The 24,353-nt window shown below is 34.5% G+C and overlaps 1 non-coding gene across 1 annotated transcript; it reads left to right on the forward strand.

Annotated features, from left to right (window-relative positions):
- The first annotated feature begins 3,434 nt into the window (after nt 1-3,434).
- Nucleotides 3,435-3,510, forward strand: TRNAS-AGA (transfer RNA serine (anticodon AGA)). The gene has a single exon. It is a non-coding gene; the product is annotated as a tRNA-Ser (tRNA).
- The last annotated feature ends 20,843 nt before the right edge of the window (nt 3,511-24,353 follow it).

Here is a 24,353-nt window from a genome sequence, read left to right on the forward strand (position 1 = left end):
GTCAGATTCATTATAGATCTCCACATTTTTGTTTTAGTTTACTAAATTATTGAGACTTTTTTATGATGTCACATATCCTTGACTTTTTATATTCCTTGGAGTTTTGCTTTGCTATTTTTGCATTTGAAGTGGGAGACACTTTTTACACTTTTTTATCTTTACTAATTGCCCTCAGGGTGGAAATACTTTTTTACAGTCCTATTGGTGATTCTGAGAATTTCTCAGATCCTATATGAATACACTTACTCCACACTTTTTGTTCTTTTTTGTGACATAATTCACAAGTTTGTGTGCTTTCTCTGGATCTTACAACAAACCAGGCCAACTGTTGGTAGCTTCTATTTTGTTTTTTCAAAAGTGGTACTACAACTTAAGTTTATGCTCCCTTTCTTTCCCAGAGACCCTGGTCTGCTCTCCATGTTGGCTGCCTAGACTGCTACTAAATCTCATTGTTCTCATGACCCTTAAGAGCTCACACATGAAACCAGCTGCACAGTGAAGGTAGGTGTGAGTGAGGCATACAAAGCTGGATCCTTGGAAATCAGCTGTAGAGATACTCAACTGAGGTTTTCCATGTGGCTCGCAAGCAGGCTCCTTGGTGGAATCTGCAGCACAGTCAGCAGGGTCCACATCCCTTTCATTTCTTCTGAAAATTTATGTGTTTTTCCCATTTTCTCTTTCCTTCCAGGAGTGGGGTTCCCATTTTAAAATTATTAAAATGACTCCCCTTGACAGCATCCTGCAAAGCTAAAGAAACTTGACCCTCACTTACCACTCCCCCTTTCCACTACTGGCAAATTCATTGACCAAAAAGGTTTCCTTTAATCCTAAGTAAGATGTGCCATCTTCAGGTAGGGGTGATGAGGCAATGTCAAAATATTCCTCTTACCCACTCTGATGCATCAAAACATACATTTTTCGCTTTAATGGAGTACTATAACTTCTTGGAAATCAGAACTTTTGAAGGCTTTCTCATCTGTGAGTGCCTGCCCCAAAGATCTTACCTGTTTACAGATTATGTTTTACATAAACATTTTTAAAAATTCAAGTTATTTATATCAAGGTGACATATATAATGCAGGTATACAAAACAAAGCATTTTGTTTCTAAGCAAGGTAGCACAGTCTTCTAAAACTCATGCTTAAAAATTTAAAGGGAAACTAACTTTACATGTATAGTATGTCACCAGACACATTACATAAAATACCTAAAAGGAAACATTCTGTACATGATTTATAAATTGTAAGATATCTTCCCAAAATGGGTAGATTACTTAAGCCAATGTATTAGTTTTCTCATCTGCCAAATGAAAATACTAATGATCATCCTAAGCTTTTGACAGAGTGGTATGAGGATTAAATCAGGTAAGAGATACAAAGTATTAGGCACATGTTAAAATACAAATGATTAATAATTATAATATCAGTGCTAGCTCTGCCATCACAATTTAGAGTGACTGTGAAATTAGTTAACATTGTTGTGCCCTTTGATTTAAAATGTGTGGGTTTTTAAATTTTATTTAGAAAATAAAATTCAACAGAGTGACATTGATCAATAAGAGTATATACGTTTCAGGTAAATGTTTCTATAGCATTTGAAGTGTTGACTATGTTGTATATCCATCATTCAAAGTCAAGTCATTTTCCATCACCTTATATTTGTCCCACTTTACTATCTTCCCCCATCTCCACCTCCAAATCCCTCTCCCCTTGGAAATCTCTACTTTTATCCATGCCCGTAAGTCTCAGTTTTATATCCCACCTATATGTGAAACCATAGAGTTTTTAGATTTTTCTGATTTAGTTATTTCACTTAATATAATGTTCTCAAGGTTCATCCATGTTGTCATAAATGGCACTATGTCATCATTTCTTATGGCTAAGTAGTTTTCCATTGTATGTATGCACCACAATATTTTATTGAGAAATATTTTGGTTATTTCTATGTCTTGGCCACTGTGAACAATGCTGCAATGAACAAGGGGGTACATGTTTCTTTATGTATTAATGTTTTTGAGTTTTGGGGGTAGGTACCAAGTAGAGCAATTGCTGGGTCATATGGTAATTCTATTCTTTTTTTTCTATTCTTAATTTTTTGAGGAACCACGATACTTTCTTCCATAATGGTTGTACTAATTTGCATTCCCACCAGCAGTAAATGAGGGTTTCTTTTTCTCCACACCCTCTCCAACACTTATTACCTGTGTTGTTGATAAAAGCCAATCTAACCGGTATGAAGAGGTGTCTCTTTGTAGTTTTGATTGGCATTTCATGAATAGCTAGTGAAGATGAGCTTTTTTTCATATATCTGTTGGTCATTTGTATGTCTTGAGAAAAGTGTCTGTTCAGGTTCTCTCCCCATTTTTTAATTGGATTCTTTGTTCCTTGTTGAGTTTTTTGAGTTCTTTTTATATTTTGGATATTAACCTCTTATTGGAACTGTTGTTTGCAAATATCATCTCCCATTTAGTTGGCTGCCTGTTTGTTTTGTTGTCAGTTTCTTTTGTTGTGCAGAAGCTTTTTAGTTTAATATAGTCCCATTCATTTACTTTTGCTTTACTTCCTCTGCCTTTGAGGTCAAATTCAAAATTGTCCTCTACAGCCAAAGTCCATGAGTTTAGTACCTATATTTTGTTCAGTGTAATTTATTGTTTCAGAGTTTATATTTAGATCTTTGATTCATTTTGAATTAATTTTTATGCAGGGGGACAACACGTTTAATTCTTTTCCATGTGACTTTTCAATTTTCCCAGCACCATTTATTGAAGAGGCTTCCTTTTCTCCATTGTGTGTTTTTGATTTTTTTGTCAAAGATGATTTGTCCATATATATGTGGTTTTATTTCTGGGCTCTTCATTCTGTTCCATTGGTCTGTATGTCTGTATTTCTGCCTATATCATACTCTTTTGATTATCCTGGATCTATAGCAGGGGTCCCCAAACTTTTTACACAGGGGGCAAGTTCACTGTCCCCAGACCGTTGGAGGGCCGGACTATAAAAAAAAACTATGAACAAATTCCTATGCACACTGCACATATCTTATTTTAAAGTAAAAAAACAAAACGGGAACAAATATAATATTTAAAATAAAGAACAAGTAAATTTAAATCAACAAACTGACCAGTATTTCATCGGGAACTATGCTCCTCTCACTGACCACCAATGAAAGAGGTGCCCCTTCCGGAAGTGCGGCGGGGGCCGGATAAATGGCTTCAGGGGGCCGCATGTGGCCTGCAGGCTGTAGTTTGGGGACCCCTGATCTATAGTATAGTTTGAAGTCAGGTAGTGTGATACTTCTTGCTTCATTCTTTTTCCTCAGGATTGCTTTGACTCTTTAGAGATTTTTATGTTTCTGCACCAACCTGATTTCTTGTTTTAGTTCTTTAAAAAATGACATTGGGATTGTGATGGGGACTGCATCAAATTTGTATATTGGCCCTGGCCGGTTGGCTCAGCGGTAGAGCGTCGGCCTAGAGTGCGGAGGACCCGGGTTCGATTCCCGGCCAGGGCACATAGGAGAAGCGCCCATTTGCTTCTCCACCCCTCCGCCGCGCCTTCCTCTCTGTCTCTCTCTTCCCCTCCCGCAGCCAAGGCTCCATTGGAGCAAAAATGGCCCGGGCGCTGGGGATGGCTCTGTGGCCTCTGCCCCAGGCGCTAGAGTGGCTCTGGTCACAACATGGCGACGCCCAGGATGGGCAGAGCATTGCCCCCTGGTGGGCAGAGCGTCGCCCCATGGTGGGCGTGCCGGGTGGATCCCGGTCGGGCGCATGCGGGAGTCTGTCTGACTGTCTCTCCCTGTTTCCAGCTTCAGAAAAATGAAAAAAAAAAAAAAAATTGTATATTGCTTTGGATAATATGGCCATTTTAGCTATGTTGATTCTTCCGATCCATGAACATAGATTATTTTTCTATTTTATAGTTTCTTTTTTAATTTCTTTCAATAATGCTTTGTAGTGTTCAGTATATCGGTCCTTCACATTCTTTGTTAAGTTTATTTCTAGGTTGTTTTTTTTTGTGTTTTTTTGTATGTTTGTTTGTTTGTTTTTCTTTTTGCTGCAACTGTAAAAGGAATTTTTTTTTTAGTTTATTTTCTGAAGTTTTATTGTTGGCATATAGAAAAGCAGTAGACTTTTGTATATTGATTTTGTACCCTTTGTCTTTGTTGTATTGGTTTATTGTTTCTAGTAGTTTTTTTGGTAAAGTCGTTGGGGTTTTCTATATGCAGAATCATATCATATGCAAAAAGTGATACCTTTACTTGTTCTTTCCTGATATGAATGCTTTTTATTTCTTTCTCTTGCCTGATTTCTCTAAAACAGGGGTCCCCAAACTATGGCCTGTGGGCCACATGTGACCCCCTGAGGCCATTTATCCGGCCCCCACTGCACTTCCGGAAGGGGCACCTCTTTCATTAGTGGTAAGAGGAGCATAGTTCCCATTGAAATACTGGTCAGTTTGTTGATTTAAATTTACTTGTTCTTTATTTTAAATATTGTATTTGTTCCCATTTTGGTTTTTTTTACTTTAAAATAAGATATGTGCAGTGTGCCTAGGAATTTGTTCATAGTTTTTTTTATAGTCCAGCCCTCCAACAGTCTGAGGGACAGTGAACTGGCCCCCTGTGTAAAAAGTTGGGACCCCTGCTCTAAAACTTCCAGAAATGTGTGGTTTGTAGTTGATAATAATTTAAGCCTCTTCTACATAAACATTTTTATATTACTCCAAGTAAATTACTAGAATCACTTTTCATATATTACCTTTTATATCCCAGTAATATATTTATAAATAATTCATTAAAATTTTAAATTTTATCTAATTTCAAAGAATATGAGTGACATCTTAGTAAATGACAGTGGATGTAATGGAAAATAATTTCCCAAAAAAGTCTGTAAAACTAGAAATTTACACATTCTAGAACATTAAAAGCGACACATTTCACTAAGACTTTACAAATAAGAAAACATTTTGACATTTTCTATTAAAAGGATGAAGACATTAATTTCTTCTTGTTTTTATTTTTTATGGTGTGAATCATTATTAAGAAAGTATCAGAATATTTGCCATTGAAAAGTACAATTAAGAATTTATGAGGTTTCAGCTCAGAATGTACTGGTCAGGCTGTTATTTTGGAGTTTAAGACATTTAAGATTTTATAAAATCTTCACAGTGACGTTGACATCTGGCAGCTATGCTTACCTGACTATTGAAATAAGCATGTATGGCAAAGAGGCACTGGGTAAGGGTGGACAGATTAGAAAAAAAATAAGTGGAATGGGACATCTATAATACCTTTATATTACAAAAAACAGTCATAGTAGAGGTATCTTGTTAAATTATACATGCTGCTGTCTCAAGATTTTTTTTTAATTCATGTTCTGTTCTATTTGTTTTATTTTGACATAACAAAGAATTTCTCATCCCCCCAGCTGACAATTGCATTTTAATGAAGTGAAGTCTTCATTTTATTTCAAGAGATAGAATATTACTTTTACCTTGGGAATTCAACACTCTGACATGTTATGTGCTATTTCTCAGATAGATATCATAAGCAAATCTTGCACATCACAAAGTGCTAGTATTCAAGATACAAGACATGTTATTGCTTAACGAGTCTATTACTACATCTTTACTTGCTTTATCATATCATTTAAAAATATTTTATGTACTCAAATTGTACTCTGCAGGAGAGTTTATTTCAGAATTAAAGAACTTATGGAGCTTTAAAGGGACATATATTCAATTCTGTTGCTTTCAGGAAGCAGAATACTTCAGTTGCCTTTTTTCTTTTAGGCATACTTTTACTGTGTATTTAAATTTTTCTCCAACATGTTTTTTAAATATTCACTGTATCTTGGAACATCTGGCAGAATTTCACTTAATTGTTTATAAATTTTTTCAAAACTGTTATTATTTAGGGTCAAAAAATGCTAAACATATTATTTTTGATAAATTTATGACATAATCTTGATACATTTTTTGAAAACTTATTATTAAATATGTCTGAAACATATTTTTAGTATGTTAATGATAGGTATGACAAAACACTATAATGTTAGGGTATTCATCTATTTTTTATATATTAGAAACAAACTAAAATCGAACAACAATTACAAAAATCTTTAGTAGTATTTTAAGAGCACTGTAGCAAATATAGGATGATTATATAACTTATCATTTGACCCAGAACAATTTTGAGAAAGGCAATAACACTCAAGTGTCCTGGATTGAATGATAAGTAAGTGTAAACAGAACATTGCATGGGCCCCATAAAGAAATAGTTAGCACTTCTTTACAAACACTGTGGAGCTACTAGTTAGGGATTCCATCTCCCAGATCTTGTTCTGGGGCCTTGGAATCATCTGACTGCTTTTCAATAGTAAATTGTGTATATAAGTAATTAGAGTCACATTTTCTAAGATAGTTAAGAAGACCATTTCTTTTCATTGTTTTTTGAAGGGTGAAATGCATTTATTTAGTTTAATTGAATGCTTTGAGATGATATTGGTTAATAAAATGATATAGGTTCCAACTGTAGAGTTCTATTGTATATCACTTGTATATTGCACCGTGTGCTTTTCTGCCATTCTTCCTCTTTCTGTCAGTTGGATCCATAAGACCGAAGGTTCTAGAGAATGGCAGAGCCATGAAGTTGAGGATCCCAGTGATCTTTAAATCTTAGGTGAAAGACTGTCAGTATCTGTTAGTTTAGGTTAACAACAAACCAACTTTGATTGTGTTAAATCACAGAACTTGTGAGTTCACTTGTGATCGTGGTACATATTATCCTCATTGATACAGTTTTAGAATGAGAAAAGATGGCTTAATTGAAAAGCTTTCTAAAAACAAAAGCAGGTAAACCTTATTTTCCTATTATCTGGAAAATTGTGTAAGATTATAATTAATTTTTTCATTTAATATTTGATAAAAATTACAGTAGAAGCCATCTGGCTCTGGACTTTCAATAGTGTAAAAAAGAAGTAACCTCACAGTGTTGAACTTATATTTTATTAAGAAAGCATGTGTAACAAAAAGTGTCTCTTAATTGATGATCTAGCATTATTATTCATATGACTATTTGGGTACACACACAAAAGCAAAATGTATAGGTATTATATATGCCCATAAGGTATTAATTAAGTCTATTTTTATAGCATGCATTATAAATATACATTTATATTTTTGCATCACAGAACTAAAATGATCTACAACAAGGTTATTTGAATATACAAAGAGGTGGCTTCTGTTTCTTGTGTCTACCATAACAGATACACTTCTCCTTTGCAGGAAGAAAATACTCCTTTGCTGATGGCTTCCATGGTAGAATAAGGAATTACTCAAAGTGGAGTTGCATTACCTTCCACGATCTCTAAGCTACTCAACAGCAAGGGAATACCTTGGGTTATGTTAGATTTCAACTCGTCATAGTAATGAAACCCATTATTCATCTCCTGAGCAATTCAGTTGCACCCTCAAGGGCACTCCAAAGCTAAAATGTATTTTAGGTTAAATTGTCCAGGTTTCAAAATATATCTGTGTGTATTCAGGTTCCTTCATATAACTACTGCTACTGCTGACAGGAGAAACCCTTGAGATGACAAACAGAGGCAAACTTTAAACATAGACTAAAAAGGAGTGCATTTTCTTTTGATGATATCAGCACTTTTAGAAATAAGAGTAAAGTTTTTTTTCTTTAAACTTCTTCATGATTTTTTGATACTGTCTTGTTTCAGTTGTAGCCTTATCTTCAACATATTCCTTTTTTCCTGTGACTATTAAGGTACAAGGCTAACCTACCCTTTTCTACCATGTCTTGGTCTCATCTAAAGGGTATGCTTTTCTTTCATCTTTGGCCCTGGGCACTTTCTAATTCCTTTTTCTCAAATCCTTCTTAAGTAGAGCTCTGATTCACACCTGCAATCTGTATTTCCCCACAAGAGGGGAAATACAATTAATGTTTTCTGTGTTCCCTCATCACTGACACCCCACAGCCATTTCCTTTCTTTGTAAAATCTCTTCCTGATTCTAAACTTCTGGCTGAATTCCAGAGACTACACTGCTGGTCTTGGATGTTTATTTCCCCATTTCTATGTCTCTTTTTATTTGTGGGTTATATTATTTTTATTCATATTTCCATAATTAGCATTAAGTAATGGAAACCCATGAGGGTGGAAAGTAGAAGGATTTCATGAAATGAAAATTATGGTAAGTCTATAGTGTCAGAAGACTCATACAATCAGAGGGTTATAATCTTGCCTTTTCCTTGTTATTGCTCAAATGCATCCCTAAGTGATTATGCACACACAAAATGAGAAACAAGATAAATAATTAGTTTGAATAGTCCTTTTATACTAGTTTAAGACTTTTTATAATATTCTATGAGAACATGTGACTTGAACTCAAGACTCAAGCAAATCTTTTTCCTGATTTTAAATCTTGCTACAAGTTCATGACTTAAAAGAATTGGGTCACTTGGCACTATGAATGGAAAAGAAAAAAAATAATACAAAGAAGTGGTTATCCAGAAGACATAATATATTGGAGATTAATTTAGAACAGACAGGCCTTGGCTTGTTGGCTCAGTGGTAGAGTGTCAGCCTGGCATATGGATGTCTGAGGTTTGATTCCTAGTCAGGGCACACAGGAGAAGCAATCTTCTGCTTCTCCACCCTTACCCCTCTCCCTTCTCTTTCTGTCTTTATCTCTCTCTTCCATTCCCACAGCCATGGCACAGTTGGAGCAAGATGGCTCCAGGCACTGAGGATGGCTCCATAGCCTCACCTCTGGCACTAAAATAGCTTGGTTGCCAAGCAATGGAACAGCAGCCCCAGATGGGCAGAGCATCACTGGATAGGGGGCTTGCCATGTGGATCTCGTTCAGTGTGCATGTGGGAGTCTGTCTCTCTGCCCTGCTTCCCCACTTCCTACTTAAGAAAATAAAAAAGAAATTAGAAGAGACAAAAATTTTGTGAGTCAACAATCTTTTAGAACACTTTATGTGTGGCTCAGTCAATGCTTTACAATCAGACTAACAGTGTTAATTGCTCTTCTAATCTGAGGAGAATATAGAGATAGATGGAACGTTAGGTCAAGAGTATTCCATGTCATCATTCTGGAATTTCTAAATATTTGTTAATCACATAATCAAAGAAATAAATAAAGGAAAAATCAACATTAGTAACTTCAAACTTAATTTACCTCCCTTTTCAAACATGTATTTAATATTTAGGATAGCAGTTTTCAACCAGAGTTAATATAGCTTGCTAAGATACAATTTGAAATGAGTAGAGTCATTTTAGGTTGCCCATTGATTGGGGATGGGAGATGTTTAGTGTATAAAGATCAGAGATAATATACACATTGTAATATGTTAGAAAGTTCTGAAAAATAAACAATTATACCACTTAAAATGCCAAAAGTGCCCTGGCTAAAAGATACTAAAATATAGCTTCAGATCTGTACTGGAAGGGGAGATCTTGCCAGGCACCAACCCTGTAGAGTAGAATGCACTTTGTGTGGTCAGCATCTGCATAAGAGCTTGCACAACTTGGTCAGGGTTGAGCCTCACAGTCAGGCAGCCTGAAGATCAATCTCATGCAAGAATGGGCCAATAGCAATTAACACTCAATTACAACAGGAAGGCCTATGTAACTCACAAAAGGACACTCCTGAAGTACCCAGTTCAGGTAATTAAGTACAGTAGTTTTCAACTACCTTTCGAAGACTGGTGCAAAGCTACCAGAAATTTCATGCCTCTCCATACTGCCTTGATGTATGAAAATTAACTCTTTTGTGGACCAGCACAAAATTTCTGGCAGCATGGTACTGGTTTGCGGTGGGGCAGTTGAAAACCACTGCTATAAATTCTGCCAAAAAACAAACAAACAAACAAAAAACTACTAGAACTGATAAATTCAGTAAAGTAGCAGGCTACAGAATAAATATCCAAAAATCAGTTTCATTTTTATACCAATAATTAACTATAAGAAAAAAGAACTAAGAAAACAAGACAATTTATAATTGCTTCAAATAGGAAAAAAAAAATCAAACTACTAAGAATAAAGTTGACCAAAGATGTAAAAGACCTATACTCAGAAAAATTATAAGACAGTTAAGACAGAAACTGAAGAAGATATAAATAAGTGAATGCATACACCATGTCCATAGACAGGAAGAATTAGCATTGTTAAAATATCCATACTACTTAAAGCAGGGGTCCCAAAACTACGGCCCACGGGCCGCATGTGGCCCCCTGAGGCCATTTATCTGACCCCTGCCGCACTTCCAGAAGGGGTACCTCTTTCATTGATGACCAGTGAGAGGAGCCTAGTTCCCATTGACATACTGGTCAGTTTGTTGATCTAAATTTACTTGTTCTTTATTTTAAATCTTGTATTTGTTCCCGTTTTGTTTTTTTACTTTAAAATAAGATATGTGCAGTGTGCATAGGGATTTGTTCATAGATTTTTTTATAGTCTGGCCCTCCAACGGTCTGAGGGACAGTGAACTGGCCCCCTGTGTAAAAAGTTTGGGGACCCCTGACTTAAAGCAATGTATATATTCAATGCATTTCTTATAAATATACAAATAATGTATTTCACAGAAATAGAACTAATATTCCAAAAATGTATATGGAAACACAAAGAACCCTGAATAGCAACAAGAATCTTGAAAAAGAAAAACAAAGTTGGAGGAATCATGCTACCTGATATCAAAGTATACTACGAGGCCATAGTAATCAAAATAACATAAAAACAAACATATAGATCAATGGAAAAGAATAGAGAATCCCAAGTAAATTTATGCCTTTATAGTCAGTTTATCACAAAGGAGGCAAAAACATAAAATGGGGTAACAATAGTTTATTCATTAAATGATGTGAAAATTGAACAGATACATAGGAAAAATGAGACTAGACCATCTTCTTACAGCATACATAAGAATAATCTCAAAATGGATTTAAAAACTTAAATATTAGACTAGAAAACAAAACTTCAAAGAGAAAAAGTGGTTAGTAATATCTTGAACATTTTTGTAGCAATATTCCTTCTGGTATATCAAGTTAATCAAAGGAAGCAAAATAAATAATAATATACAAATGAGACTGTGTCAAATTAAACAAATATTTCCATAGCAAAAATAAAATCAGCAAAATGAAAACACAACCTACTGAATGGGAGAACATATTCACCAGTATATTTGATAAAGACTTACTATCCAAAATTTATATATATAAAAACTTATAAGACTCAACACTAAGAAGACAAACAATGCTATTAAAAAGTAGACAAAGGCATCAGTGGATGAGTGGATTAAAAAGCATTGGTACATATATACTATGGAATACTACTCAGCCGTAAGAAATGATGACATTGGATCATTTACAACAACATGGATGGATGGACCATGATAACATTATACTGAGTGAAATAAGTAAATCAGAAAAAACTAAGAACTATATGACTCCATACATAGGTGGGACATAAAATGAGACTCAGAGACATGGACAAGAATGTGGGGGTTACGGGGTGGGGGGGAGGAGAGGGAGGGGGTTGGGGGAGGCGAGAGGCACAAAGAAAACCAGTTAGAAGGTGATGGAAGACAATTGGACTTTGGGTGATTGCAATGCAGCATAATCAAATGTCAAAATAACCTAGAGATGTTTTCTCTGAACATATATACCCTGATTTATCAATGTCACCTCATTAAAAATAAAATAAAATTATACTTTGAAAAAAAAAAGTGGACAAAGGACCTGAATAAGTCAATAGATAAATGAAAAAAATGCTCATCACTCACTAATGATCAGAGAAATGAAAATTAAAATCACAGTGCGATATTACTTCACACCTGTCAGAATGGCTGTCATCAATAAATCAACGAACAGTAAAAGTTGACAAAGATGTGGAGAAAGGGATCCTTGTGCATTGTTAATGGGGATGTAGATCAGTGCAACCATAGTAGAAAGCAATACAAAGTTACCTCAAAAATTAAAAATGGAACTGCCTTATGACTGGAGATTCTACTTCTAGAAATTTATCAGAAGAAATTCAATACACTAATATGAAAGAATATATGCACCCCTATGTTCTTTTTTACCCAAAGTTAGCCCAATAAATTCAACAAAAAGGGGGAGGGGTGAATGCCTATGCTACTGTACAATCACATTCTCAATTTTTTATTAATATCTGTTACCTGCCTTCATTGTTCACTCCATAAAACTCTAGTTCAGGTTTAATTAACATGGCTGATTGGTTGAAACATGTATAGCTCATTTTACACTCTAGAAGTGTTCTTGGAGAAGTTCTGTATGATTAAGAATTGGTCAAGAGGAAAACAATATTTTTGCACTGACTTTTAATTATGTTAATCGCCTTTCAGATATGAGGTTACTTATCACTCAAAGTAGTTAATGAGCTAAACATAGACTAGTTTGATTAAGTAGACAACTCATTTCTTAATATAATATTTTTGCAATAGACATTCATTTTATTTTTTTATTTTGAAATAATGCCAGGCTTATAAGAAAGTTACAAGAATAATACAAAGATCTCTCATATACTGTCACTCAAATTTCCCAATTATTCACATTTGCTGTATCAGTCTTTCCTTAAAAAATATATTTTTTATTATTTTTTTCTAATCAATGGAGAGCAAGTTGCAAGCATGATACTCATTGCCCCTAAATATTTCAGTGTGTATTTCCTAAAATAACAAAGCCCTTTCCTATATAATCAAAATTAGAATATTAACATTTATGTAATACTACCATGAAATCTGCAAAATCCATTCAGTTTCACCAATGGTCCAATAATGTCCTTTAATAATCAATCAGTCAGTGAATAATGTACATTTTTTTCTTCTGGTCTGGGATCTAATCCAGGACCATATGTTACATTTAGTTGTCACATCTCTTTAGTTTTATTCTATCTGGAACAGCTTCTCAGTTTTTCCCGTCTTTCATGACCTGGACATTTTTAAAGTGCAGTTTAGTTGTTTTGTAGACAGTCCCTCAGTTTGAGCCTGTTGTTTCCCTATGAGTAGATTCAGTTATGCATTTTTTTGCAAAAATATCACAGAAATAATGGTTTGCTTTGTCAGTGTATTATATCAGGAGGCACATTGATTTGTCCATTATTAGTGATATTTACTTTAATCACTAGTTAAGATGGTATATACCAGATTTCTTCACTGAAAAGTGACTATTTCCATTTTGTTATAAATATTTTGTAGGGTGATACTTTGAGACTGTGAAAATATGCTTCCCAAGGGTGATTTGCTAATTACACCAGTCTTTCTACATGTACTAGTTGAAATTCTGCTAACAGGAGCTATTTTCCTTTCTTATTTATTTACTTATCATAAAAATATAGTCTCATGAATTTTTATTTTATAAAATGGGTTAGCCTAACCTGTGGTGGCACAGTGGATAAAGCGTCAACCTGGAAACACTGAGGTTGCCGGTTCAAAACCCTGGCTTGCCTGGTCAAGGCACATATGGGAGTTGATGCTTCCTGCTCCTCCCCCTTCTTTCTCTCTCTCTCTCTCTCTCTTCCCCTCTCCTCTCTAAAATAAAAAAAAAAATTAAAAAATAAATAAATAAAAAATGGGTTATAATATGTTATTTCTGTTATTTATTTTGATATTCAATGATCTTAGATTTAATCTATGGAAAACACTTCAAGTTGGCTCTTGTGTCCCTTTTACATGCCCTTGTCATTTTTGGGACACTTTCTTACTTTCTGGCACATCAAGATATTCCAGATTCATCTTGTGTTTTTCCTTCTTCCAGTCCTACAGAAAGCTATTTCTCTTCATTTATTGGATAACTCCATTTAAAGCAACAAGATCTGGGAACTAGATATACTCATTGCTGCTGGGATATTAATGTTTTTAGGCCTTTTTTGTGGACTTTGATAGAAACATCTATACAGAGGGTCCTGGGGTTAGAACACAATTCCATTCTTGCTACAGTGATGTACCAGAATTTGGGTGTCAGTTGAAACACTCCCTAGCCTAAGTCACTTACCTATCCTAACACAGTTGTAAAATCATAATCTAGAACATAAAAACACAACTAAGCCACAGAAAAAGAAAAAAGATATAAATTGTACATTGTATTGTAGTAACAGAAAAGATGACAAAAAGTGAGTATAAAGAAAAGTACTATGCTAATGGTGTAAGCCAAAACACTCTTATCATAAAGCAAATTAAGAATAAGTTTAAGAACCCTTATTTATATCATCTTTCCCAAGGCAATACATAAATTTGGCCTTTTGTTTTGCAAAATATGAAAGTGGCTAAGATCACTGTCTCTTTTTATTTTAACTTTCTTTCCATTACACATTTCTTCTTGGTAGAGTGAGAACTTAGTAGCTGTAGTCATTTTGGGGATAAGGCTAAGGAGAAGTTGAATGGGGATACATTTTTTAAAATCTTGATGTATGAATGACATACAAAAAGTTGTGTATATTGAATATGTACGACTTGATGAGTTTGTAGACAAGTATACACTCCTGAAATCATCACCACAATCTATTCCATAAACATATTCAACACTTCAAAAGTTTCTTCTTTTCCTTTGTATTCATTATTATTTTTTATAATAAACACACACATAACATCCACCTTAGGCCTGACCTGTGATGGTGCAGAAGATAAAGCATTGACCTGGAACTCTGAGCTCATTGGTTTGAAACCTTGGGCTTGCCTGATCAAGGCACATATGGGTGTTGATGCTTTCTGCTTCCCCCTCCTTCTATCTCTCTCTCTCTCTTTTCTATAAAATGAATAAGTAAAAATCTTAAAAAGAAAAAGAGGAAAGATCTACCTTAGCAAAATTTTTAAGTGTACAATAGTGTTATTAACTATAGACACTATGCTACACAACAGATTTCAAGGACTTATTTACCTTGTAAGAAAGAAACATTGTGAAGTGGGAGCACATTTAGCTGACGTTTAATAAGATGTATTTATTTTTTATTCAGTCACCTAAGGATATTAATATGGTTTCTGTACCTGTCAGGGGTAAGAATGGCTTTCATTATCATTACCACTCACTGAGTCACCTCATCTGGCATCATTACAGAGAAGTGCAGGCCTAGAAGTCATACACTGATATGAATGTGTCTTATAGTGCTTATCATGGGAAGTATGTGGTTCTGCAAAAAAAACAAAAAAAAAACAAAACAAAAACAAAAAAAACAAGGTTGAGAGTTCCATCCTCGGTCAGAGTGCACACAGGAAGCAACCAAAGAATGCATAACTGAGTGGAACAACAAATGAATTCTTCCCTTCCCCATTCCCTCTCTCTACTATCCTCTACTTTTCTCTCTCTGTCTCTCTAAAAAAAAAAATTAAGCCCTGGCTGGATAACTTTCTTGGTTAAAGAGTTGTCCTGAGCGTGTAGGTTGCCAATTCATTTCTTAGGTCAGGGCATGTACAGGATTAGCTCAATGTTCTTGTCTCTCTTTCATTTTGCCTCTCTCAAAACAATAAATAAAAAATAATAAATAAAGAATTTTAATGATGAAATAAATTTTCCCAGCAATAATTATAAAAACAAATTTTGACCCATCATGCTAAAGAAAAAAATGAATTATCTTTCTATTATGTCTGTGAAAGTTTGTATTACAAAATCCTTGTCACGGGAAGAGTTAAAGAGCATAAAGCATGCTTACAAAATGGGGAAAATGTAGAATGTGTCAAGCAGTTATTATAAATATTATGTTATTTTTATGGATTTTGTAATGTTTGTTCATTTTTAGTTTTTAATAAATTGGGTTTTCTTGTGATTTTAAATGCTAAGTAGATATTCATTTTCTTACATTAAAAAAGAAAAGAAATGCCAATAATAATAATAATAAACACTGACAGGCAGGATTGAATCTTGAAAACATATGATTTTTATTCAGAGTTTGGCTGTTTAAAATTTGAGCTAAGCAAATGCATGTTATATTTTTAGTGCCTATTATAACCAAGTATTAGCATCATCTAGTAAATACTGTGAGGAAATTTAAACTTCCTACAGCTATAGCTACAGATAAGAATAGAGACAATATATTTTAAAGAAGCTTTTCACACAGATTGAAGCAGCAGGAGTGTTTTTGCTCATTGTCATTTTATGTAACAGGATATGATAATAATATCATAAATTATAAAAATGGAAAATTATTTGCATTTTACCATAAAAATTTAATCCAAAGGAAACAAGCTGTTCTTTAATACAGAGTAGAAGGAAATCTATTTATCATCAAAAATATCTACCAAAAAAAATCTCAATTACTCTCATAAATTTGACAATTTCAAAACTTATAATTAAGACAATCTTCTGATATTATTTTATTAAGATAACTGATTTGAAATCTGTGTAGCATGAACTCCACAGGAAAGGGTTATTTTGGTTCTGTGCAAGAATAATTATTGAATATTACAAAAATACTTTCCGGTAAGTTATATAAGCATAGAGATTTGTGGAATATGATAAAAAGTGATATAAAAAATATGTAATCTCTAGTGGAAAGCAGCATAATTGTAGTTATTTCAACTAATTGACCAGTGATGCCCACATACTCTAGCAGAAGTCAAAGCAATTGGCATCCAAAAGTATTCGCAGTCTAAAAAGTTATGGGTTTTAGCCTGGAGGTCAATGTTTCTGTCATTATTATTGACAACTTACTTATTTTCTGATTGATTTTAGATCTAACTCAATTCTTTTACACCCAGAGGGTGCAGGTCTCTACTAATCTGTAATGCTAATTATCAGCTCTTTTACTTCTAATAAGGCATTATTACTGTTTAACATTTATTATTCATTAAAAGAACTTTCTACTATATTTGTGACAATTTTCCTTTCAAACAGTTTTGGGCAAATGTCACTGAGTGAGTAAGGATGAAGGTGACAGAGAATGAGCAAAAAGGTGTGAGAAAGAAATGTGAAAAACCAAAATATAAAAAAGACAATATTACTTAAATTTATTAAAAGAGAGATGAAAATTACACCATGGCCCATGGAAAGAGTGCTGAGCTCATCAGTTCATTTTCTTATTAATAACTTTCACTCACTAATTTAATATTTAATATTTATCAACTACTCTGCTATTTTGAATAAATTATCTGTTCCTCATGTGAAGACTTAGACTTTATCTTATAGGTAAAGAAAAGCCATTCAAAACATTGCAGCAGTCAGATAATAAGCTCAAACTTGTTATTTTAAGAGTATATTACAATATCAACATTTGATAATTGGAAAACAATGGTGGTCTGGAGAGACCAGTAAGATTGCTCTCATTAATAATAAAGATTGACATAATAGTTTAGTTTTGTATTCAAAGAACAGAAAAACAGAAAAAACTGCCAGTATAACTGGAGTGGAATTGGAGAGTAAATAAAAGTTAAGTGATGGCATCAGCAGGTCAATGTCAATGAAAAAAAAAAAATTCCAAACATTTAAGGATTTTTAGGAGTTTATCTGAGCCAAATTGTCGACAATTGTCAGGAAACAGTCTCAACAGATTGATAAAGTGCTCCGCCAAATGGTGGTTTTACCACTTATTTTATACATTAGAATCAAAGGGGAAGACATAAGGGAGTACAGTAACATGAAATTGCTGATAGATTAGGGATCTGGAGAAAGCAAAGCAGGGAAACCTCTGGGATTGAATAAAAAGGAAAAATGCATACACTAGAAGACAGTTAATTAGCATGATAATAACAACAATGAAAGGTTTTGTTGGTTCCTGCTCTGGTAGGATGCCTGCCCTGAGGGGGCAGGAAAAAAAGATTACTCCTACATTACAAAGGCATGTTATCAAGTACACAATTGCAGATGCAAAAGACAGCAGACAGGCTTCAAAGCAAACATTGTCCTCAGTTGAGGCAGAGAACAACTCCCTAGTACAGGGGTCAGGGGTCGAAACCTATGGCTCATGAGCCAGATGTGGCTCTTTTGATGGCTGCATCTGGCTTGCAGACAAATCTTTAATAAAAAAAATAGTGTTAAAAATATAAAATATTCTCATGTATTACAATCCATTCATTTCCTACTACTCATGTTTCTGGTTGCGGGTGGCTGGAGCCAATCACAGATGTCCTCTGGGATAACACCAAATTTTTATTGGATAATGTGTAATGTACACGGGGTCATTATATGGCTCTCATAGAATTACATTTTAAAATATGTAGCATTCATGGCTCTCTCAGCGAAAAAGGTTCCCGACCCCTGCCCTAGGATATGACTACCCAACCATAAACTGCTTTTAATTAGAATGGTTTGACCATCCTGTGTTTACCTTAGTTCCCTGAGTTTGCAAGGCCATTGGGTAGGTTTTCCTTGGGCTTGTCAAGTTTAGTTCGTGGCCATATCTTGATTTATTATAAATTTTTTTTCTTTCTTTCTATATATATTTTTTGTCCACATCATCAAGCACTTTGGTCTTCTGATATGGAACATGATTGATGGTCTTCCAGAAAAGTGTTACGGTCTACTATACTTATTATTATTTTTTAATTCAGTGAGAGGAGGGGTGGCAGAGACAAAATCCCAGATGTGTCCTGACAGGGATCCACCAGGCAAGCTCACTAGGGGGCAATGCTCTGCCCACTTGCAGCACTGGAGCTCAGTAGCATCTGAGGGAAGGCCATGGAACCACCCTGAGCCCAGAGCCAGCTCACTCAAATTGAGCCATGGCAGCAGGAGGGGAAGAGAGAAAGCGGGAGAGATGTAAGAAGGGAAGGGGTGGTGAAGCAGCTGGGTGCTTCTCTTGTGTGCCCTGACTAGGAATCGAACCCAGGATATTAAAAAGCTGGACCAATTCTCAACCACTGAGAATGGCCAGTGGTCTAACATACATTCAAAGAGGATTACTTTTGATGATATGTGGATAAAAGATAGTATAGTTAGAAACAAATAAACAAAAAAAGCCAGTTATGAGGCTATTGTCCTGAAACCTGGAATAATCATACTTGTACATAAGCAAAGGAAATATACACAATTAGCATGTAAATTATACTTTGCTCCTTAATCATATGTAGATTTCAGGATATTCCATGAATACAGAATTTCAATGGGTCTAAAATGCTCAGGAATTCAACAATTGCAAAGTATAGATATAGAAATCGTGTTATATTTATAACTAAATAAGGGACGAATGGAGAAGGCTGACAGTGATAGAGGTCACTATCTCAGTTCAAAACAAAACTTGTTTTGCTTATAGAAATAAAGAAATAGCATTCTAAAAAATAAACCAAGGACTCTGTTGTATTCTTTCTTACTAGTTTTTTGGATTAGCCAACTACTTACATGAAAAAATGTAATAACACTAGAAAGAAACAGAAACGAACATTTCTTTTTCCTTTCAGTTCTTCTTTAATTAACAATAAACTAAAGGTAGACAGTGTTAGCCAAAGGTGCACATGTCAAAAGTGAAGTAAAAACAGTTGAATTAGTATATACAGGATTTCAACTATTTTGGTAAGAAAAAAATTCATATGCATATACAAGCTCAAATACAAACTGTAATTTCAGTGACTGCATACAAGAACAAATGTTCTTTTATTTGAATTTAAAACCGAAATTACACAATATAAAGATCAATGGTAAAACGTATGCTAACAGACAATATTAATTTTTTTCTTCTCTAGACTGACTTTAAAAAGCAATAAACACAGACAAGTTAAGAGATGATCAAAGAAAGAAAAATCTTTATATTTACTAACCTTAATGACATCTTTTCTTCTCCTAATTTTTTCTTTTTTTTTTCTTTATTTTTTTTTGTTTTCATTTTTCTGAAGCTGGAAACAGGGAGAGACAGACAGACTCCCGCATGCACCCGACCGGGATCCACCTGGCACGCCCACCAGGGCCGATGCTCTGCCCCTCCAGGGCGTCGCTCTGCCGCGACCAGAGCCACTCTAGCACCTGGGGCAGAGGCCAAGGAGCCATCCCCAGCGCCCAGGCCATCTTTGCTCCAATGGAGCCTTGACTGTGGGAGGGGAAGAGAGAGACAGAGAGGAAGGAAGAAGGGGGGGTGGAGAAGCAAATGGGCGCTTCTCCTATGTGCCCTGGCCGGGAATCAAACCCGGGTCCCCCGCACGCCAGGCCAACGCTCTACCACTGAGCCAACCGGCCAGGGCCCAGTGTTTTAATTTTTCATGGAACTCCACAAATTATTTAACTATCCATGGGTATATTCATCTTAAGTCTGAGATGTGGCCAATAAATGGTTGTTTTCAGAGGTTTTGGATGAGAGCCTTCCTTTATAGGATACAGCATGGTAAGAAGAGAAGGAAGCAAGCTAAGAATTGACAGGGGCCCAGGAAACGGTTTAAAATTTTAGATATTTAGATATGTAGTATGTGGGTTTCTACTTGTACCATTACCCTGAGCCCACAGAAGCTCAAGATGGGATCTGTTCCTGCAGTCCAGATAAGAGATGATGGTGCCATAAAATAGATATGATGGGAAGGGCCTGCATGTATTTTTAAAGTAAAACAACAGTGTTTGTTGTAAGAGTTGAATGTACAGTGCCCAAGAAAAGTAGGTGTCAACAAAGGCTCTAAGCATTTTAACCTGAGTCATGGATATGTAGAGGTGTGTGGACATACCAGTTTGCTTATTGACATTTGGGCTCTTTTCCAATTATTGGTGATTATGAATAAAGCTGCTATAAATATTTATGTGCAGGATTTTATGTGAGCAAAAGTTTTTTATTTCTCATAGGTAAATAGCAAGGAGTTAGCTTACCACAAATGTACTTTTAAGTTTACAGAAATTTTCAAGAGAGCCATACCATTTTTCATTCACACGAATAAGTTGTAAGGCTTCTTGTTTTCAACAATCTTGTCATTATTTGGTAATGTCAGTTTTTAGTTTTAATTTTTAGCATTCTAAGTGGTGTGTAGTTTATCTCACTATATTAGTGTTGCTTTTCTTAAATAAATATTGAAATTAAGTATTTTTTTATGTACTTGCTATCCATCTATCCATTGTCTTTGGTTAAATATCTGCTTATATCTTTTGCCAATGTTTTTATTTTGCTGTCTAATATTTTGGGTTTTTTAATATATTTAGAATACATATTCATTGTCATGTGATTTTGAAATGCCTCCCAATTTGTGACTTGTCCTTTTAGTATCCTAAAAGTCTTACAAGAAAGCAAGACTTGTAAATTCTGATAAAGTTCCATTTATCATTTTGTTTATTTATAGAGTGTGTTTGGGATTTATATATTAAAGATTAGGACTAAATATTATTTTGGAATAATCAATTTAAATATTGCTATAAAGCTATAATGTTGAGTGAAATTACCTAAGAAAATTATAAAAATGAAAAGGATATACATGGTTGGGCAAAAGTAAGTTTATAGTTGTTCATATGGAAAAATATATATCGTAAGCCCCAAGTTACAAACATCCAACTTAAATACACCTTGTACTTACAAACAAATGCCATAAGTGCTGTTGATAATCAATAGCAGTTGAGCATCAGTGAAAAATGTATCATAGAGTTATTTGATTCCCATGGCAAATTACTAACCAATGGACAGCTTATGAAACTAGAACAGCAGATAATAGCTTTTAGGGAAGAAAACAGGAACCTCGAAACTCCAGAACTGAAAAAGTTCTCTACAAAGGAGAGCTGATGCTTTTCATCTCATTGAAGCAGGAATGGCAACATTAGAGGATCAAGATCCTGATACAGAGAAGTTTACTAAAGTTTACCATCCAGTTATCAAAGGCTTGAGATGCTATAGGACTATTTATGATGAGAAAAAGAAAAGCTCTATACAAACCTCCCTTGATGCTTACTTTAAGAAACTGACTCTAGCAGCAGAATCAAACCCTGACTCTCTACCTCCAATCCCATCTTCTCCAACAAGCCCATCATCTTCTGCATCATCCAAGATTGTTTAAGCTTGTATTTGAAAGTGTTTAAGTATTTATGTGCACGGAAAGGTAAAAATAAATAATATGTTAATGCAAACACCAATATAAGTTGCATTTAATAGTACTTGTTCCAACTTACATACAAATTTAACTTAAAAACAAACCTACAGAACTTTTCTCATTTGTGACCCCAGAGACTGCCTGTAATAAAAGAATGAATAATAATATAAGAATAAACTCTGTGTTGTGTACTAACAACTGCAAACCTTTCACCTCTGTAGATACTGTTCCCTAGAATACCCCAAATTTTACACATGAGAAAAATGTGAGTTGTACACAAAGAGATACAGACGAATCAGCCTGTGAGAAAAGAACTATGAAAATGGAATGAAAACCAATTGGTGGAATTGTTTCACATAAGAAAGAATAATCAGCTATGTCAAAATTTGCTAAAGTTAAGTGAAGTGAGCCATAACAGTTGATATTAGAGTACTGTAATACCGAGGTGACCAGTGGTGGCTTTCAACAAGTGTAAGTTTGTGGAATGGTGAAAACAAAAACCTGATGTAATATTAATTCTATGTAGAAGATACCCAGAAGAAGACAAATATTATCAATGCTTTTGAAGATAATTTTTCCTCTTATATAACTGAATAAAATGAATAAGATAGAGATTGTAGGGGTGGAATTGAGGCAATATATTTATTTAATTTTGAGATAGAATATATTATGTCATACTCTTATGCTGCTAATAGTACATTAGAAAGGAAAAAAAGCTAATGATGTAGGAAAAAGAAATTATTGTGTAGTTTCTCCAAAAATTTGACAGGAAATAAATCTGTGCACACATAGAAAGTGTAATATTATAAATGGACTAGTTCATTCATTGAAATATGAGAGAAGACAGAGAAGGTAGAAACATCTATAGATAGGTTGGTGGATTTAGTCCCTAAAATATGTGGAGGTGTTCAGACAATGTCTGTTTTTTCTGTTTGTTCATTTGTTTTCACTTCAGTAAGAAATGAAGTATTGAATCAAATTATCTCCTATTAGTATTACTTTTATGTTACTATTTTGCCACATCATTATGTACCCATATAGACAAGTTTTCTCTCTTGGGTATATAATTCCTTAACCTTCAAGTAGTTGAGTGTTTTATTTTTAAATATTTTGAAGATTACAGAACTACCTATCATATCTATTTATAGTTTAAGTTCTAAAACATTCCTGATGCTAGCTCAGAGATCACCAATTCCTAAATGTGCTTACTTAAATGTAAAATGACTTATTTTTTTTTAATTTTATTTTTTTAATGGGGTGACATCAATAAATCAGGATACATATATTCAAAGATAACAAGTCCAGGTTATCTTGTCGTTCAATTATGTTGCATACCCAATACCCAAAGTCAGATTGTCCTCTGTCACCCTCTATCTTGTTTTCTTTGTGCCCCTCCCCACCCCCTATCCCTCTCCCATTCCCCCCACCCCGTAACCACCACACTCTTATCAATGTCTCTTAGTTTCACTATTATGTAAAATGACTTATTTTGCCCAGTCCTGTCTCACACCTTTAGTAGCCTTACCTCATGGAATTAATCAAATTTCCCCTCCAAGATAATATCTCTGTTCCAGTTCTGACAACAAAAGTGCCAGTTTCTATGAGTCATAAGCAATAGAAAATAATGGTGCCAATCTTCAGTGTTATCACTCTAGACTAGTTTTGTCATTGTTCTGACATTGCAGTGTACAGAAATAAATCACTGCCACCAGTATATATGTAAACCAAATCTGAAACTTTCAAATCAGATTAACTTTCTATTCCCTAGACCATACCCCTTCAGTTCTCTTGGACCAGTAGTGACTAATACAGAGGTACTTCTATTTATCTGACTATAACCAGGTTAAAGAAACTTTTGTTTGACAAGATTTTGTCAGAAAAAAAAGTGTGACATTGAGATAAAGATAATAGTACCAAATAACTGCAGATATCTGCTGTGCAAATTATTTGATAACTGCTTAGAATATTATTGGTATTTCAATACATGTTTAATAAAATAAGTTCATTAAAACAGAAGACTAAGTATTAATACAAAAACCCAAAATTTTACCCCAAATTTTTAAACATGAGAACTTCTAGGTTTGCATTTGTTCTATCCAAGACCATATTATCATAATGAATTTTATGGGCTACATAGAAAACAAACAAACATATTTTCTGGTTATTTTTTGCATCATACTAGCTCCCTATCTGGGAAATTCACAATTCTGAAAAATGTGTTAAAGATCCTGATAAACCATTTAGTAAAAAAAATCCATTTGAATTTATTAACAAAGTATTGCGCGGGCCCCGACCAGCTTGTTCAGGGGGAAAACCATCGGCCCAGTATATGGATGTCCCAGGTTCGGTTTTTGGTTAGAGCACAAATAAGAAGTGACCATCTGCTTCTTTCACCCCCCTCCTTCTCTTCTC

Source organism: Saccopteryx bilineata, chromosome 3, assembly GCF_036850765.1.
Source record: "Saccopteryx bilineata isolate mSacBil1 chromosome 3, mSacBil1_pri_phased_curated, whole genome shotgun sequence".
Classification (NCBI taxonomy): domain Eukaryota; kingdom Metazoa; phylum Chordata; class Mammalia; order Chiroptera; family Emballonuridae; genus Saccopteryx; species Saccopteryx bilineata.